The sequence below is a fragment of the Monodelphis domestica genome, chromosome 8, assembly GCF_027887165.1.
Source record: "Monodelphis domestica isolate mMonDom1 chromosome 8, mMonDom1.pri, whole genome shotgun sequence".
Taxonomy (NCBI): domain Eukaryota; kingdom Metazoa; phylum Chordata; class Mammalia; order Didelphimorphia; family Didelphidae; genus Monodelphis; species Monodelphis domestica.
Window position 1 is genome coordinate 51,832,877 of NC_077234.1, and position 18,188 is coordinate 51,851,064.

An 18,188-nucleotide genomic window follows, 5' to 3' on the forward strand; every position below is an offset into this window, starting at 1 on the left:
CTCTGATTTTGTGGTGGTTGATCCATTACCATACATTGCCTCTCAAAATTAGGATAATACTTAAGAATCCCTATCTCTCCATATTGTTACAAGGATCAAATGCATTTGTTTACATGAAAGTATTTTAAAAACTAAAAAGTGTGTTTTAAATATAAGACCACAACAATGACAGCGATGATGATTATGATGATGTGGTGGTGGTGGCAGGATCTGATCTCTTTTGTCACGACTATATGTCTCTGACACTAGCTTAAGGGAAAAAAATAGAAGCTCATAAAAGAAAAAATTAGCTATTCTGAGATAAGCTTCTTCTCTTACAAGGAAAATATCTAATGGCAACAACGATGATGATGACGACAACGATGATGGTGGTGGTGGTGGTGATGATGATGATGGTGGTGGTGGTGGAGGTGGTGGCAGGATCTGACCTCTTTTGTTATGACTATCTGTCTTTGACACTAGCTTTAGAAAAAAAAACAAGAAACCCCCCAAAAAATAGCTTGTCTGAAATAAGCTTCTTCTCTTACAAGGAAAATAACAAAATTACAACTTCACAACCACTCAATATAAAACACTACTCCATACTGAAACAGCTCCCAACAACCTCCATAAGAGAACTATTTTCTTCCTGCCTAGATGTAAACCGCTGTGTGTGCTGTTTGCTCATCTGCACTCCCTCCTAACGGGAATTATGGTTCAAAGAAGGTATCAAATCAATTCCAACATAAAAGTCTCTCCTAACAGTGATTTTGAGGGGTTAAATAAACACACTATTTTGTTAGGTTAAAAGATGTCCCTGAGATTGGTTCCCTCTCTTTTTATTACTTACAAGACACCAACAAGAGGTCTGATAGAATGCACTCCATCAGTTCTAAAACACCATCCCCTCATGAAATTACAGGTGTTTGATTCATTTTACATTCCTTTATGTTGTTAAAATACCTATGAATTTCAAGTACAATATAATTGGCATTATGATGAATGCTAAGGAAAAGTGTTACAGAACAGTAAAGGACACTGAGTGCTATTATGGCCCATTGTTACTATGAATAGAATCACCCAGACACCAATTAACATCTCATTGCTATGATTGCTTGCTACAGTATCTGTTCCACTAATCAAACTTACACCTTTTTAGTTCGTATTTTGATTTCAAAAAGTTACACTAAGAACAGATTAAATTTATCTCACATGCAAATAAATGTGAAGCTTAAGAAGCTAATTAAGTTTATAACCACTGAGAATAATATTAAAAAAGAAAATTAAATTGCCTGGTTTGAAGGAAAATCTTGGAGGAAACATTTGTTGAATAATCATAAAAGAAACTCTCCTAATGCACTCTGAGACAAATGATATTCTGTTTATATTTTTCCATGTGCCAATCATAGGGAATTCTTATAATATCTCTTCCATTAAAAGCTATCTTTGTAATACTATGGAGAGAAATAGATCTACCATTTATTTTTGACTATGCATTCTATTTAAAATAGGTGCTAATATGTTTTGCCTCATTTTTCAGAGTATGCTTCTACCAGAAAAAAAGGAGTAAACTCAATTTGGACTAAAAGCCAAATAAATATAGAACCCAAACTGAAAAATCACCAGTAACAAAAAAGAGGGGACAAAATATCACTCAGATAAAATATTTGGAGAAATTCTGCTACACTATAACAATCGTATTCTGGAAGTGCTTTATCGGTTTTTTGTTTATTTGTCTTTCATTTTTTTGTAACATTCATTGCCCAATGTGTACCATGGGTTCTAGGATAGATAATGTCTTGCTTTTCTTCCAAGTGCTTCAGTTTCCATGAAGAGGATATTTGCTCTTGCCCTCATGAGTTCTGTTGGGCATCTTGGACAAGGTAGATGAGAGCTGTACTCAAAGGCTGGTTCTTGAAATTCTTTGTTTCTCCCCAGCTGACAGGTTTGCTGGATTTGCCTATATACCACTTATTGACATCCCCATGATACCTTTCCATAGTGAAGCAGGGTTTAGATCAGCTCTGGGGCATTAGCACATGATGAAGGTAATCTGTTTTCTTGGCTGAAACTCACAAACAAAGCAGTTAAATTCCCATTACAAATGACTACACTGGGACCCATTACACTTCTCATAGGCCTGGATGTTTTTGGTTGGGGTTTTTTTTTTTTTCCCAAGTCCCTAAAACATTTATAAAGGGCAATGTGGAAATTTCACAGAACCTGTGCTAATTCCTTAAACTGGGAATAATGTGCATAAAGCTAAAATGGGTAGTTTGTTTCTAAGATAAGGGCTCTTAATCTTTTTTGTTGTTGTTATGGACCCCTTTGGAAGTCCAATGAAGACTATTTATGGATTCTTTAGAACAATGTTTTTAAATGAATGAAATAAAATATGTGAGATTACAAAGGAAATAAATAATATTGGGTTACAATGGAAATAAATTATATTGAAACCAAGATGTCTTTTTTCTCATTCAAATTTAAAAGTCCCCCCCCCAAAATCTATCCTAGAAGTCCTATTTGAAAGAAAAAAAGGATATTTTAGGAATTCAGAGTAGATTAAAATAGAAGCAAGAGATGAATTCTGCTCAAAATGAATCAGCATGGGAGTTGAATTTTGTGGGTATAGGCTAGCTGTTCTGAATTAGAAGTCCATTACTACTGGGGAACTCTTAGTTTTCAATGAATAGTTCAATCAACAAATGTTTATTAAACCAGTCTCTACACTGGGATCCAGGATTACAAAGGCAAAATTAAAACAGTCCTTGCCCTCAATGGGATTATATTCCCTAGAGGACAATAGCATGTCACATATAATTAGAAAATATATTATAAAACAAATGCAAGTTTCTTTAGGGTAGTGGTATTTGTACTTGAATGGATCAGGAAAATTCTCATAGAGGAAGTAGTGAGTGCTTGTGTTGAGCTTGGCATAAATTTATTCTGGCTTGCTTACATTATAAGATTATTGGGATCAATAAATAAAAGCTATGCATATTTTTATCAGAAATAGTTATACACTAATTTCAGTAAAGTTCCATTGTTTTTGTCTCCATACCTCTCCATGATACTGGGAAAAAACTGCAACTCCATACATTTAATGAACCCTCCAGTGTGGAAACTCCATTCATTAATGCAGATTGATAACTCATCTACTATTTAGATTCTTAAATGTTTGGGTCCATAAGAGTTAAGTGACTTCCTCATAATCCCAAAGTTATTGTGTCAAAAGTAAAACTTGGCTGATTGTTAGAATTCTTCTTAAATATTATTTATTTATTATTTTAATTTGTTATTTCAAAATTTATTTGATTATTATTTTGTGCTTTATCTTTTGATTCACTCATTTGTCAAAGTGTCCCTAGTAAATTTCCACTTAGTTTGGTGTATTTTGCTTATTAACTTAAGGGAAATGAAAAACTGAACCACAACAAAAACTTTGAAACCTTAAGGGGGTATTTAAATGCTCAAAAATATCACTATTGTTATCATCAGAATTATAAATTCCAGTATAAAACTGACTTATTTCAATCTATTTATTAATAATTGTGGTTAATATTTACATAGTTCTTCAAAGTTTAAAAGGGATTTTACAAGTACTATTTCATTAGGTCTTTAAAAAATGCTATGTAGTAGATGATATTATCTCTATTTAACAAAGATGAAAACTTAGTCAAACAATAATTAAATAACTTGCCAAGAACTAAACAGACAGGAAATATCTGAGATAGGATTTGAAGTCAAGTCTTCTTGGCTATGCTACTCTGTATGTATTCTGTCACCTACCTAATTCTAAGGCAATATACCACATTTATAATTTTTTGGATCTAAAGAATTACATCCATATTTTGAAACTTTTTCCTATGAGCCTATTTTAAAGATGGGATTAATTAGCCTCTTCTGCTTCCTGACCTCCACATTCCCTTAAAATTTTAAGATCTGTTCCAGTTCCTGAATAAGACAAAAGCTGTAGAATTTAGGAATACCATCAAGTTGTGAGGATGCTGAAATAACAAAGAACATCAAGTTGTAGTTTTTCCTTGGGAATTAATATTCCTACATAACATCAGGTGGAAGAATATCATAGTCCAGATCTGGGGATGAAAAAAGAGGAAAACGTTTTGAGAATTACTGACATATAATGCCTTTGACACTCTCCTATTGGACAGATGTGGCCCATGGGTAAGCCAACTCACCTCTATGGATCTATGGATCTCACCCCTGTCAAACTCACAGATCAGTTAGCTGTCTATTTATATACTCTGCACTTCTATGAACAATAGTTGCCTATTTGTGATGCAGATCTATACTACTATTGGTGAACTTTCTCACAGCTCTATGTTAACACTTTTCCTTTCATTATGAAAGAGAAAAAATCTTGATAGTTTAGTTTATACAAAGAAACCTGGAAAGGGTTAAAATTAAATTATGGAAATTGAGGGAAAATGAAACCAGAGAGACTTTATACTATTTCTACAGAAGAAAAACAAGGGGAAAATCAACTGTCAGAACAAATTAGAACTAATTCTAATGAGGCCATTCAAGTTAGGTATCAAAAATTGTCAATTCTTTCATATATTGAAATTAATTTAAATCTAATAGATACTAAGCAAAGTCAATATTTTAGATAGATGTTTTCTTAATACCATAAGAAAGGGTAATTTCTAAAACAGAGTTTTTTGAAAACTGTAAGCATGTAGGAGCTTATTGAGTTGAATGGTCTTGAGGAAACTAGATTACTATTATGTACATATTGAGTCAGGATTCTGAACCCCAGTTGAGCAATCTTTTAAAAAATATTCCTAGAATATTCCAGTTAATTCTTCACTGAATAACCTTTTTCATAGTATGTTCTTTCAGAAGGTTTGACTCCTGGCTGGCTTGCCAAAAAAGTATGGTGATTGAAAGATGAAATGAATTGAGAAAACAAAGATTCAAACTTTTGAGCATATACAATTATTAAGCAATGCATGCAATTACCCAACAAATTATGGTCTTCCTCAGCTTTGGATTTGAATCCTAAATACAGGAGAAAATAGGTTTTTATACTTGAAAAATAATAAAATAAGGCCAATTAATTAAAAGGAAACAATAGACTATGTTACTTTAGATAATCTAACTTCTAATTGAAATAAAGATTAGCAACTATCTAAATTTTGAGCAAGAAAGAAAGCAGGTTAAATTCCATAAAATCAGAAAAAGAGATGTCCTACTTTCCCCAAATTTCTGTAAACACTCAAAAGGAACAAACTATGACTGATTCAATAGTATGGGACCAATTTTCAGATGACATATGGGTGGCTTGAGCTGCTTAATTGTGAGAATACTCCTTGCATCAATCTTTGCATCTGACTGGATTCCTGGTCAATATAACCTAGGTCCTGAGTTAAAGGTCCATAGGCAGCAGTTATATATGCTCTAACTTCTCAGCCATTTATGGATGGGTTCAAACAATGCAATAAGGTTATTTTTCCATAAATTAATGAAGTTTTCTAATAGACAGAAATTGGACTAGACCCATAACTGGATAGAAAGGGAACTGAGCTGGCTCAAGAATTGAGTCACTAGATGTAGTCACTATATTTCACTCAATTAACCACTTGCGGTCACAATCCCCTCGATTACCTCATCATGGCATGGTGTAAAATGACTGGATTTTGGAGTCAAAGACCTGGATTTGTATGCTGTCTCTCACTCAATGCTTATGCAATCTAGGCTAATTCCCAGCCCTTCTTTGAGATTCACTTATGATATTGGAATATTTGTCTTTTCTATCTTGGAGAACTAAAAAAAAAAAAAAAGCAAACCCCCTAATTAAATAACTATAGCTAAAATTATTAGTGTGAATGTAAAGAGAACATACAATGAGTCAATTAATCAATTACACCACTAAACTTAACCTAGAAACAAGATGCTAATCTGTAATACTTTTATTAGATAACAATCAATAAACAACAACAAAAACCTTTGTTAGATATAGAAATTCCTTGGTTGATTTAAATGAACTTGAAAGTCAAGAATGAAACAATAGACTCAATCATGCCTTGTGGGTTTGCGGAAAATACTGAACCAATTGGAACTCTGAAATACATTTATCTATTGGTTTAGTGATAGAAGCCTCCAAGAATCACTTTGGTTTGGGGACAGGGAGGAGAAAAATTCAAATCTTTGCCCTCCCAAAGCTTTTCTAGAGGAGAACATAGTGTATTTTGAAGGATTCAAGGATTAAAACTTCTCATAAGCAAGTTGGCATCCTCCATGGTATAACAGTGGCTGTTGTATCTTCCAAATTGGGTGTCAAGAATAAAGACACTAATTTTCTTCAAGGGCTCTACAAGGACACCAGCAGGAAAGAGACATATGGAAGAGGAATGTTTCAATGACTCTAGCGAAAAGATTGCCAAGAACCTAAGCATTCCTTTTGCCACTTGTGTGCTCACTTTCCTTTGAACGCTAAACTTTCAGGAGATTTTAGGAAGTGGATTTTAACAGTTGTTTTCACTTTCCTGCCTTAATAAAATGAACATTTCAAAAAGCTAATGAAATCAAATTAATTGACATTAACCTATAACCATGGAGCGGAGTGCATCAATAGGGGTTTCTTAATGATAGCTATAATGGTTAGAATGGTGGTTGCCAAAACGTGTAATTAACCCCCAAGTTACAAGACTGTTAATAGCTAGATTTATTAATAAGAAAAAAATGAGAAAATATAGAAAGGAGATGAAGAATTTCCTAGCCTAATAACTCAGAGCCTAACAACTTGGAGTCTGTCTCTGAATCTCAGCCTCAGAGAATAACCCCCTTTCGCTACCTGCTGGTTCTCATTTTATAAATCCTTACTATACCCACTAGCTTTCTTACATCACTCCTCAGGAACCAATCACAATTGATCAATTAGCCTGGCACCATCCAGAGGGGCAGTACCTGTGAGATCAATTCCCTGGTTGTTGATTGACCCAAATTCAAAACAAATGGAAAGGAAATATAAATCCCTGACTGATCAAATCAAAATACAAATTTCCTTCTCATGTAGGTCTAAAAAACTTCCCAACCCATTAGAATCCCCTAGAACCCAATGACAGGAGGTCAGCTCTGGAGACCCAACCTTGCAGTAGGGGTACGGTGTTAGGAATAAAAAGAGAAATCATTTTCTGGGCATTTTATTGCATCTATGGCACAGTTTAGGCAACTGAAGGAAATTTTGCATCTTATGCTTGGTATAATCCTATGGGATGAAACCCAGGTTATAACCAGAGATTCCAAATGGAAGGATGCCTCAGAAAAAGGATAGAATATCATTCAGAATTTCAATCATTTTTGAACCACAGATATGGAAAAAAGGATGAACTCCATAATTTCACTTTAATTTTTTTTATAAACTGGAAAAATATCAACAAATATGAACTTTCCCATTTTCGAAGAAAATGAATGTATAGGAAATCATGATTCTCTCGTACATGCAGCTAATATTAAATTAAATAATATAATATGAACAATGCTCTTATTATCTATTTCCTTCTGAACTTTCTTCATTCTGCTTTCTACAATGTACCTCCTAAATATTTCATTGATATTTCCTTTTTTTTTACACAACTATCATCACTCCTCTGTAACTCTATGTCCCCAAAATAAAAGCCTTCCCTCATAACAAATAAATAGAATATAACAAGACAAATTTGGAGCTAGACAAATCTTAAAATGTATTTCTCATGTTTACCTATTTTATCACTTTTATGATTTAATTTTCATAGATGAGGACATTAGGCATAAGGTCATACAAATAGTCAGTAGTAGAGCTGGGATTCAATTCTAAATCTTCTAATTCTAAAACCAGCATTCTTTCTACTGCAACCATGAATTTTTAATGTCTTTTTAAATTCAGGCTATGTAGAATGTTAATATATCATAGGGCATTTAAAAATATGTAGCTTTATAGAACCCCAACTTTGGAGTCCAAAATGATTCTAGAGATCACTGAGCCTTTAGTCTATCATTTTACATTCTAAGAGAAGCAAAGAGAGTTTAGATGATATAAGTATGGTCATATAGCTAGTAAATATCGAAGGTAAAATTTGAACCCACATCCTTCTAACTTGAAGACCAGTATTCTATCTGCTGATTTCTGCTGTCAACGATTATAATCATTAAGAACTTCTACAAAGCAAAAACTCAATCTGGTGGTGTGTTTTGCTCTCTATTACCTATGTATATGACAAATATGCACATCTGTGATCGACGGCTAAATATTACTGCTCAAATCTATTACTAGGAAGCACAAATTTCCATGACTTAATTTCCTAAGCCTAATGAACCTCATCAATTTGCACCAATATCTTCCCAAGTTAATATGTTAAATCTAATTGTTTTGATTTTAAAAAGGGGACAGATTTACTCTCATTTGAATTAATCTTGAAGAGGAATATGTATTGTTATGAAAACATTCTATTTATAATACACGTAAGTATTTTTTTTTCTATTTCAATTCATTTCCTGGATTTAGGTTTCAGTATTTTCAAAATATTAATGAGCCAAAAAAAAAAAAAGACTTGATGGGCTTACATCCTAATTCTTAAGGAAATAAATAGTTTTCTGTTGTTGGGTTTTTTGTGGGAGAATATTAATTTCTATTAGATAAACTTAAAAACATTTTACAGATATGAGAATTAGGTATGGGTGTAAGTATGTTTATATATAGTACTGAATATATGCATATGTATATGCATATAGAGAGTATATGTTGATATAAATAAACATACACACACTGTATATAAATAATTTTAAAGATGCTATACTTGAGATATTTTTTAAATCAACTCAATATTAAATGAGGTTGGACAGCAGTCTAAATGAAAAATACTGGGCTATAATAGAACATAGTAGTCAGAATTTTTTTGTGACATGGTAATTTTAGAAGCTTATGTTATTTAAACTCATCAAGGGAATGATAGTTTTTTTGGAAAGAAGTGTAGTTCCATTTATTCTTCTGAACATTTTCTCATACTATGCTAGATATTTAAATGCTGACCTTTCTTTCTTCCTTTCATTGTTCCTCCTCTCTGTTCTTTCTTTTCCCCCAATTCTTTCCTTCCTTTCTTCCTTCCTACTATTACTTTCTCCAAAATATATCTTCCAAACCATTGATAAAATTTTCAAAAAAACATAGGACAAAGGCATCTCCTAGATATTTCTCCTAGGTGACATTGACTCATTCATTTTCAGTCTTTCATTTTGAGCTTAATTTAATATTCTGAATCTAGCCCATGTCTCTCCAAATATGTGTATTGCAAATTCATAAAAGACATACATATATACATTCCTTGCTTTAAATAAAATATGGCTTGGTCAATGAGTTTTCTCATCTTTCTCTATAGTCATCTCATAATTTTTTTTCTCTTTGTTTTAATCATTTTTTAACATCTTCAGAATTTTATTTCTGAGAACTTCCTTTTTCTCCTGAGATTTCCCTGACAAATATTAGGTTCACAGATCCTACTGATTCTTTCTTTCATTATTGATTGACTTCCCCCTTAAAAGCACCTGGGTATCCATATAATTTTTCCTTAGAACAAAAAAAAATGCTACTTTCTCTTGGTGTGATCCAGGCCCTGATCTATTAAAACAAACAAACAAACAAACACAACAACAAAAAAGTAACTCATGTCTATTACATAGGCAGAAGTTGTATGTCCTTTCTTCCCTTCTTTATATGATGTTCTTCTACCCTTCAACCTCATGATACTCATTAGTGTCTCCTCTGCCTTTTCACCTGTTTTTGGTCTTTATTTACTCCTTGAAACACTTTTTAGAGGAACATTTCACTCTTCCAATTAGCCTAGAGAGTAGACTGGCTCTTCTTATATATGAGATCTCCTAAAATTTCATATAATGAGATTCACAGCCTTTTGTCTCCTTGGCAGTTCTCTTGGCTCCCCTCTTTGTTGATACAAACTGATTATTTGTCATGTCACATTGTTGGTCTATAAAGGTAGTCGTTGGGACATGTGGGAGAATAGATCATTATAAGCTGCCTTTCTGATTATGTTTTAGTTTATGAGAGAGCAAAACCTGCTAAAATACCTTTAATGAACATCTAGGATAATCTTAATATACCCTAATAAATTCATACTAGTGGTACAACTCTAGGTTAAGTCATATAACCCTATTTACCTTAAGTTCCTCATCTGCAGAATGAGTTGGAAAAGGAAATGGTCAATCATTCCAGTATCTTTGCCAAGAATAACCTAAATGGAGTCGTGATGAGATGAACACAACTGGAATCACTCAACAACAATGGCAGTCAAGCCAACTTTCTCCTAGCTATGATCCCAGGCTCATAAGCTCTTTGTCCTTAATTTCAGAGTACTAAGAATAAAGGGGATTAATATTAATTTACTTAGTGTACATAGAGCCAAGAATACCAGCCAGAAGCTCATAGAATCTAATGTAATTATATAATAAATTTGCCCTCATTATTTCACCTTTCTATTGTTTTCAAAGAATCTCACTTCTCATGCCATTAGATTTTCTGTTTCTTTTAGAGGAAATCAGTGATAAATTTCTTTAGGACTTTAGACATTATGTATATTTATAATAAGGCAAAATTCAATCATCTGATTAGAGCTGTCCACATTGTTTCACCTTGTCACTCTTCTGCATTCTGCAAATATCTACTTACGTTCCTCTGACTGCCACGACATCTATAAAGCATTTTAGAATGTCCAAATTTTAATCACTCTGAAATTAGCTGTTCTTTAAGTTGACTAGTTTCCCTCGGACTATATTAAGCCTGTTCTCTCTTTGACTAATGAAATTTGAAAGCTTCCATTCAGAAGACACGAAGACAGTCAAATTACAGTTGGAGATATCCTGCTATAAATGTTTGGCTTGATTTTTTTTCATTTCTACCATGTAAAAGCAATCATATGAAAAAAATAGTCAATAAACCACAGCGGCAAGGTCAACAGTCTTAGTATTAAAATCAATTTACAGTATGTTTGCTTAATGGGTGCATAAATTCAAAGAAGCAGAAAGTATAAACAGAATAGCTGATTTCTTGGATGCACTCCAATATAATTATAGCTTATTCACCCTGGTGACTATTTGCGTATGTGTAGCTTAAAGCTATTTGCCTGCCCCCAGCAACAGTAGTAGTATTTTTGTACATGCTTACTGAAATGCAAAACTGCAAATCTGGGGAGGACACTAACCAGCTGAAGGAATGGGTAAAGTTAAATTAAATATACCATTAAACAGGAATTCTCCCTTTTCTACATAGCATCACCTTGCTTTAGATATGGAAATCCCTTTGGCTGTATATGAATTTGGAAATGAAATATCTCTAAAGTATGTTTCGCTAAATGCTGTACTTCTAACAGGCAATTGTATTTTAAAACAATCATCAATTATATTTGTAAAAAATATCTTGTAGGTCCATAAGGCAATTATTTGTCCATGTCACCCTATAGTGTGTAATATACAATGAGTTGCATATAATAAAATAGCAAGTGGCCAATAAGATTTTTTAAAATAAAATAATACAAAAATGTATATAATTTAATATTTTAATTGTCATCAAAATATAAACAACTGAAGAAAATACTTATTAGCTGTGTATCCCTGGACAAGTCACTTAACCCCCAGGGCTCTAGTCTGTGCCACTCTTCTGCCTTGGAACCAATAAGGGTATTGTAAAAATGGAGATTTGAACCCCAGACTTCAATTCTCAGAAGTCCTTGGAATTTCCCAGAATTCCCTATAACCTCACTGAGTCTCCACCTGGGCCAGAACACAATTTAGTATTTAAAAGGCTTTCTGCCTCCCAAGGCCCTGTCTTCCTCTGCTTATAAGCACATTCTTCTCTCTGCTCAGCATTCAAGATGTAGTAAGTGAATGTGAATGGGCTAATCAACCTTAGGCACATGCTTTTTATTTTGTATTTCTTTATCCTTGATTTCTAATAATCTTTAATAAACCCCATAAAATATAATATTTTTATCAGTAGAGTCTAATTTAATTTTTATAGTTTGGCTGACCACATCGGTTGTGATGAAATACCCTCAATCTTCTTAAATTTCTTAAATCTTTTCTCTACTGTGACTAAGTTCAGCTTTTAATAGCTACTGCCTAGATTTTTTTTAAGCTACGTACCCCCAAAGATTTTCATAAAAGCCTCTTGATCAGCTCTGATACTGCTGCCTGCTCTTGCTTCTTGCTATCCCCAATTGCCTCTCTGCACCTTCTTGACCAAGATAGCTCACCTGCCACATTTTTAATGAAATCTAGACCCAAATAAGTTTTACTTTGTTTAAAAATATGTTTGCCAAGTTTGAAACATTGCTACACCTGAAAAACTTGTGACAAGTATCCATTTTCTTTACATCAGACTCATGTAAAAAAATGATAGTGGGTTTGTTTGCTATCGTAATTAATTGGCTATTGTGAATTTTGGGGATATTGATACCTACATATTAATACTACTGTTCTTTATTAAAAAAAAAACTGTTACCTTGTGAAATTTATTTGCTTGCACTCACAGTGGATCATTGGCCAGGTATGAAGAGGAAATGGATCTCATTTTTGGTGAAAAATTTTGTATTCTATATTTCCTTAGCTGAGACAGTGTGTCAATGATTATAAGCTACATTTTTGAATTTTAAAATTCTTTTATTATTATATTTTTCTTGAATGTGCGATATACTATTTCATTTTTTCTCTCCTTTTTATATTTGAAGTACATCGCCAGTATTATGATTTTCTTTAACTTTTTGATTTTGCAGTAATATAAGTTTAAAATATATTTGCTATAATGTCAATGAATGCCCAAAAAGCTTGAGACTATAAAAAAATGATGCCATTAATTGATAAAAATTATGGGACTTTGTTTAATGATTCTGTCTGATTCCAGGACAAGATATACAAAAGAGCCATTGCACAGGGCCAAAGAAGCACAAAGCTAAACCTGAAATGTGCCAAAAGAGCACACAGGTTAAAAAAGAAGAAACCAATCCCCATGGGGTTGATGAAAATTATAAGCCAATAGGAAGGACTTGAACCTAGTGTGACTCGAGGTTGCATCACTTAACATACATTAAGACATAGGCCTTCGTTGTATCCATACTCTTCGTGAAAATACTTACAGACAAATACCAAAATTTGGCTCCTACCTGGCTCCTATAATCTAGTCCGTTTTCTGTCTTTCATAATGTGGCGACTTTCTGTAGTCCTGGCTACTGACTAGGTAAATGCTTACTTGCTTATATCATTTTAATTAGGCCCTGATTCAAGGACCTGTTATAGATTTATTTTTCCTTTACTTAGAATTTTTACACATAAGACTTTGATAGTCTATATTTCATCCAGAAATTATCTTTTTTATTTTGGATTTTTTAAGGTTTTTTATTTCTCTTACCATTTGATTCATATATCTCATAACTCAACCATGCATCTTTCAATCACCCTCTTCGGGGGGGTATATAAAAATGTAAAATTTATTATTATTTTAAATTGCATATTTTAAATTCCTTGAGAAAGAAATTTTAGGTTAAGAAACATGATACCTCTCCAAACCCAGAAACTGAACTGTTTGGAGAAGACACCATGAAGATGACTCCACAGAACACAAGCTGCATGAGAAAGATCAATAATGAACTTTGGGTGTGGGGTTTGAATGCATTTGTTTTGTATGTATACACTTATGCCAAAGGGGACTGCCCCCTAACAGGCTTTTTGTCAATGTGCCTAGTAATCATTGATTTTGTTTTTTTTCCCTCTTACCCACAAATTATTGCAATCTTTAAGTTGATTATGTATCCATGATCCTTTGGAGCAACTGTTTCCCCAGTAGCATCACAGGGGGATATAAAAATGGAGATTTGAACCCCAGACTTTAATCCCCAGAAGTCCTTGGTACTTCCCAGAATTCCCTATAATCTCACCTGAGTCTCCACCTGTGTGAGAACACAATTTTTTATTTAAAGGGTTCTCTGCCTTCAAGGCCCTCTCTTCTTCCACTTCTAAGCACATACGTCATGCAAGATGTAGTAAGTGAATGTGAATGGGTTAATCAGCCCTAGGCATGTGCTTTTCTTATTTTATATTTCTTTATCCTTGGTTTCTAATAATCTTTAATAAACCTCATAAAAATATAAAACTTTTAGTAGAGAAACTAATTTAATTTTTACAATATAAAAAAGAAAAAAAGAGAAGATATTGATGATCCTTAGAGGATATTAGGTTTAGGTTTTGGAATAACTATGCCAAGATAGAAAGAATCTAAAGATAAATAATTAGTAAATATACATCTTGCTGAATAGACTGAATGAAACTATTATTGCCTTGCCCTTTCACACAGATCTGTGCATATGCTTGGTTGTTGATGGATTTTTAGTACTCTTTTGCCTTTGAAGTCAGTCAAGGATTTTGTTTTCAAAATTATTCCCATTCCATTCCATATCACTGCTCTTTTATGTATTTGTGTGTGTTTGTATGTGCATGTGTGTAAGAATAAAATGCAATTTGGGGGGAGAGAAAATGGAATTTTTTCATCTATCATCTTAAGGCTAGCCAACGAATGGCAAATACCCGACTCCAGTAGTCCTCTCTGTTGTGGCAACTTCCGTGTAGTGCAAATAACCAGAAATCATTTTAGGAAGACTGAGGCATAATCTGCAGGCTCAGTGAGATTAAATATCTCTAAAAAAGTTCACTAATCTTCAATTCAGACCAATTCAACAAACATTTATTATACCCCTTGAGGTTTAAATTATAAAACCTCAACAGTCCCTTCCCTCATAAAGCTTATGTTCTACCAATTTATGATATAACCAGTGCATCAAGGATAGTCTGCAGATGACATCTGGCCAGACAAAGTGGGCAGCCTAACAGAGAAGAGAAAACTGAATGAATATATCAAGGTATATAGTACTATGGGGATTTCTGGACTTGCAAATATTTACAATTGTATTTAAAGTATCAGTCTTCCAACTTAATCTGTATATGCTACTTGGAAAGCAGAAATCGTTGAAGACCTGGCTTCAGTCAAGAAAACCAGGCTTCAGATCTTTCCAATATGTTGACTACCATGACATGGGGCAAATTGGACAACTTACCTCTTCAAATTATAAACTGTAAAACAGTGCTGATCTGCAGTGGTAGAGAGATTTTCCTCAATGGAAGTTCCCAATATTAGTGCAATCTCAAGGGGAAAAGAAAACTGCTGTGAGGTTGGAGTTCTCCAGTTGGAGCGGCTTTGGAAAGAGAAATTTAAAAAAAAAAATTGAGTCCCCGGAGGAAGGAAACACTTTTTTTCCCCTGGGGAATCCAAAGGAGGAAGGTTTGTCTAGAAAGGTGCAGGTTCCAAGGTCTTGGCTTTTGTCTTGACTGTTGGATGAGTCCTGCTAAAGGAATGGTCAGCCACATGTGGCTAGAGGCTTTTTCTTTCTCCAACCCACTTTTTATTATTTACTATATATTGATAAATTAATATACAGCCTCCAGAGAATTTTAACCCTAATGGCAATCCCCAAAACAAGAAGCAAAGAATCATGTGTGTCCTACTCCTTGGGACACAATAAACTGCCTTTACTTCTATGTAAATAAAATACAAAAAGCTCAATAGCCTAGATGGCAAAAAGAAAGGGATGTCTTTATTTCCCCCATTACTGCGGTATAAAATGGGACAGTATAAGGTCTTCATTCCTCTAGAGCAAAGGTGTCAAACAGAAGAAGGTCCACAACCCCCCCCTCCCCCCGTACCAGAATTGCCTAAGCCAGATTAAAATATACTTGGGAAATAAAGAACAAAATAAATTAAAATAGTATAAATAGAAACAACTCTATTATGTGGTTTTAGAGGTTAATATGCAGTCCATAAGGAGTCTTATGTATGGTTTAGTGACTGTTTCTATTTGAATTTGACACCACTGCACTAGAGAATCTCATCTTGGCAGCAGAATCTTTAGAAATAGATTTTGTGAAAAAATCTTACTTTTTCTCCATGGATTCTTCTTTAAAATGATGATGCCTGACAATCAAAAAGCTGATGCCAGCACCAGCAGAATTTTTTTTAATTTCCATTGAGAATGAAAGGAAGCACCCACTCTCCTTCATATATACAGATGCGCATCCAGTCAGTGTGTTTAATCACCTGTCTTTGTGACTCACATGGATGAGATACATCTGAATATTCATCAGAGAGTGAACATGCATCGGAAAGTGGGACCAGAGGCAAAACTCTCATATTTTCACCTCAAGGCAAAATTAGCCTTTCTCTGTTGACATTCTCCAACCTTCCCCCTATTTCTAAGCTGTCTTCCCCTTTTAGATTACTCCCATCAATGCTGTAAATATCTGGTATGCACTGAATTATTTACATGCTGTCTCCCCCTTTAGAATGTATACTTACTGAAGATGGAGACCAATATTGTGCTTTTCTTTTTGTTTGTTTGGTTTTTTTTGATGTTTTATATTCTCAATATTTATCTCAGAGAATTGATTCAAAGTAAGGAAGAAAGAAAAGAAACTAAATTTTATTATTCACCTACTACATGCTACTACATACTACATACTAAACTATGTAAAACACTACATTACAAATATGATCTCATTTGATCCTCACAATAAGCCTGGGTTGTAGATACTATTATTGCTGTTCAGTTGTTTTTCAATTGTGTCTGACTCTTCATGATCCAATTTGGTATTTTCCTGGCAAATATATTAAAGTGGTTTGACATTTCTTTCTCCAGTTCATTTTATGGCTGAGGAAACTGAGGCAAACAGAATTAAATGACTTTTCCAGGGCCATGCCACAAGAAAATATTTGCGGCCAGATTTCAGCTCAGGTCTTCCTGATTCCACGTCCACCTCTCTTTCCATTTTGTCAACAGTCTTCACTTAAATACTTATTAAATGATTAATGAAAACAGTATAGCTAAGGAGGATGGGGAAAGGAGTCATGAAGAAGTCAGAAGAAGGGGAAGGAGATCTTACTTTCAATACTCTCCTATTCCTGTGTTATAGTTGAAGAGAAAATAAAATCCATCAAAGAGTACCATGACAATAAAAACGTAGGAGTTGACCAAGAGAAATATCTCCTTTCACCCATCTCATATTAGTGTCATGGATCAAGGGGCCATTCAACACCTGTTAGTTACATAAGCAGAGAACGCAATAAGGCTTATAGTATATGAAATATAATAGGACTTTTTGCCTTGATATTTGTTTGGGTAGGAGGTTTTTGCTTCTAGATATGGGAAATCAAATTGATCCTTTGAGCTTAATTGGTTTTCTTCTTTGAGTGATATCTGAAAAATATTTAGCAAATAGCCTAATCTCTATAATGTGAGATTATTTGGCAATACTGGGGAAACAACTACACCACTTGGTAAAGCATGGCAAATCATTACTTTCTATCATATATTGCATCTACAATTATCCTGATAAGTGTTTCATTTCTACCATCTCTCTACACACCAACCCATTTCCATGAAAAGATGTAGAGAATCTAGCAAATCTCAATGTAGTATTAAAAGTTTCCATTCATAGGGAAACGATTAATAGACTAGGTTTAAAAAAAGGTGTTACTAGAACCACAAAGGCTATTAAATTCCTGGGGCTGTACAGAATTTTGCATTCTTTGTCATTTATATTTATTTCACCACTTAACTCTGATTTTTTTTTTGCTTTAACCAAGACTTTTCAATAAATCAGAGATGGTGGTGATATGCTCAAAGATTTCCCTTTTGAACATACTAAGCTATAATCTCCAAAGTTATCTGTCTACCCTTGAAGAGCTTTAGTGAGGTCATTTGCTATATATTTTGATTTAAAATTATTTGCCAGGCAGATTTTGAGTACTAGATACTGAGGAATCTTTAGAGTTCAGTTTCCTTTTGTTCATTTTTTTCCCATTTATTTCTTCAAAGTTGGTTAGCTGTTTAATATTTAAGAAAAAAATCTATCCTGTTTCAAGATTTTATTTATTTACCCAAGGTTTATTGTGAGAATCAAACAAAGTTATGTAGGTAAGGTGCTTTGTAAAACTTTAAAGAGCCTCATAAATGTCTGCTATTCAATTTGAAACTATGCCCAAAGGGGTCTAAAACTAAAAATCCTTAGATCCAGCAATATAACTAAGAAGTGTAAATCCCAAAGAGATAAAACAATGGAAGATGGGATCTAATTGCACAAAAATATCATTGCAGTTG